We start from the raw sequence: 3,187 nt of genomic DNA, 5'->3' as shown, positions 1-3,187 counted from the left end.
CTACATAAATATCCTACTTATAAAATTATGTGGAAGAACAATTGAACCAACAAGAGGTGGGACTTCACTGAATGTAATACGGTTCTGAACCCTGGTGAAATGCTTCCTCTTCAACTGCTTGCTGCTGTATACGGTTTTGAAATCATTGCTTTCTACGGCAATTTCTGCTTGCCTGATCAGCGCAGTAATAAATTTTCTCTTGCCACGACTGACACTAAGCTGAACTTCCTAGAATTTCGCTCGGCATCGGAGCTCGAGCGCATTACTCTCGCCACCAGCGATTCTCACTATTATCGTTACGGTCACCAAGATGCTGTTTTCCCATCACATATCTGAGCAAAGTATTGGCAGAGTCCACCTTGGCATTCATCTTTAGGATGTCTCGCCTGGACTGAATTCAATTACTTCAACTACTTCTCCTTTTCCACTGAATTGGAAATCTCCTTTGGTGCTTAGCATTGAACTATTGTGTCTCATGTTGGAACGGAATCTCGGAGTCATTATCCTATCGGAAACTGGCTCCCAACTAACCTTGCTATTTCCATAGGCATCATTAATCTGGATTTATGTTTGCTTCCGTCAAATATTCTTAGGTACAAAAGTACAGGAGAGGTTTGCTCTTCAGAGTCGCAACATCTAGTTTTACTAAACCCCGGTATGTCCACCTTGTAACGCACACTCAAGTGGGAGAAAGCGAGCACTCTGGGCAGCCCTCGATACCGTTGTCGAAAAAGGAACGCACATTTCAAAAGTCAACTCGTTTTCTGAAACGATAGTAAATAGTTGTTATTATCTGTCTACCTTTATCTGTTTCTGTCACAAGATTGCGAAATAGTCAAGTTTGCTAAGAACTTTTCCCTGGCGGACCTGGTATTACTCTTCTTTCATCGAAAAAAACTGTAAAATATGGTATATAATAATAATCATTGGCTCAACGATCCAATTGGATCAGGGCCTTGAAGTGTATTAGAGCACTTTATTCGAGACCGTAACGGTACACTGCAGGATAAGAGTACCTTATAGGAAGCAATGTCGCTCGTTCGAGATTATTATCCTGATTAACTCAGCTACTCATTCGCAGCTAAGTCGACTAGTGTCCGACGTCAAATCACTATACAAATCCCACTGCCACCAGTTAGATTTGAAATAGTATATATTCTCTTAATTGCGTTTATCTTTGATACCAGCCCAAGATTAAAATTGAACCATAATTCCATAGTAGTACTGGGAAGTTATAAATAAAACAAATCAGGAAACCGCTTCAGGTATGGAAGGTTTTATGTATTTATTTTATAAAGACATTTGAATGGGCATTTGACCCATTAGTACGTAGCACGTGATATATGCATATATTATGTGAGAATATCCACATTCAGATGATATTGACATTCAAAGTCTTGAGTTTGCAAAGAAGCGGCAACTTTGACGTATTACAACTTTGTTAGTAATAGTACGATTTCCACCAAAACTTGATAGGATCATGCTCTATGTTATACCCTACATTCGTGCTAGAATGAACTTAAGGGTGTTTTGCGGCTAATTACTAAAAATTATAGTAAACAGTTTATTTTAGCCGTTTTGTAGAAAAGTGCCTGTGACAGACAGACAGATAGGCAGTGAATCGATTTTAATAAGGTTTTGTTTTACACAAAATGTTGGGGAGAAGTAGATGGTTCATGAATGGAATTTTAATATTTCAAAAGAATGTCAATTATTCTCGTTAATGATGACGTCAGCATCTTATTTGTATGGCTTAGGATGCGGTATATTGAACTGCTATAACTTTGGCGTTAATGGTCAGATTTCCATGAAATTTGGCACCTCTATATCTGTACTGATGCGAAATTCGGTAGACCTATGATAAATTTAAGGGGGGTTTTTGGTTAATTTCTAGTTGGTAATATACTATTAGTAAATTTATTTGAGCAGATACCGAAATGGAACGTATTTTGAGGCCTAGATTTCATCTAAACGTACTTTCCTGATTTTTTTCTCGGATTTATGGGCTGGCTAGTTTCTGAAAATGAGCCCTGTCTCACTTTAAGTGTGTACATTTTCATTCCTTACTCGCGCACTTTACAATTCACGTCAAAGTTAATAACAGATTCTATACTAATTGAGACCTGTCATTTGATATCCCACATGACTACATACATTTACATGTATGGGGAGCCATCCTCTAATTTCTCGTTCGGACCGGTTTAGCTTTTTTGGGAAAAGTGTATATGGCACATATGCAGACAGACATTGAATCGATTTTAATAAGGTTTTGTTTTACATAAAATCTTAAAAACGAGAATAACCCGTTCTCCCAGGTGCAGTTCGTTTGAATTCAAAATTCGTGGTACTTTTTGATCACTGGTAAAACTGTCGCAGAAATGTTTTAACACGAACTACTTGTTATCTTTCCAACGTTTGATTAAATTTATATAACGGAAAATCAAGGTCACTAAAGCCATCAATTTGAAAAATAATGGATTTCTTTTTACTGTACTTAATATTATAGAGTCAGGGCATCACCGACAAGAGAATACAATCTTCCAGGAGCTTGACTGATTGGCAGATTATTTCAACCAACTACTTAAAAGTTTAGGTAATAGTAGTTTCTAAATGAACAGAAATATTAAAAAAATTTATGCGCAGGCTTGTTTGCTAATGTGAAAGTATGATTTTAAAAACTAAAATATATTTCTTTTATAAATTAGGGTTTTGCTAGATTCCCCTTTTAGTCGATGACACCTTTCAGCATTTTTATACAGATTCAAGCAACTTCCGTGTAGTTTGGGGAATTACTTCCTGCGTTATTTAATTAAAACTTTTGTAGTGGCCACGGCTTAGCGACATTGACAAGATTTGTTTCCCTTCCTTGTCCAGGGACAATCTGACGGCAGAATGCATTTAATAATATGCATTATTCCTCCGTTTTCTCCCGTCCTAACACTCCTTAGCTTTCCAAATTTACTACTTTCAGTTTATCCACTCCCATCCCTACATTCCAATTTTAACTTTCAACTTCAACGTACAACCTTTAAATTGGATAATTTTATTTTATTTTATTAAAACAAAAACAAAAACATTTGCATAATTTCAAACTTTATTTTAATTTCCCAAATAGTGCAAGCCAATATTGAACGGTCATAACGAATATTCACTTCAATTGCATTACCTACATACTTTTGGAACGTTG

Source organism: Hermetia illucens, chromosome 1 (assembly GCF_905115235.1).
Source record: "Hermetia illucens chromosome 1, iHerIll2.2.curated.20191125, whole genome shotgun sequence".
NCBI classification, from domain to species: Eukaryota; Metazoa; Arthropoda; class Insecta; order Diptera; family Stratiomyidae; genus Hermetia; species Hermetia illucens.
Note: the sequence above shows the minus strand (reverse complement) of the source record.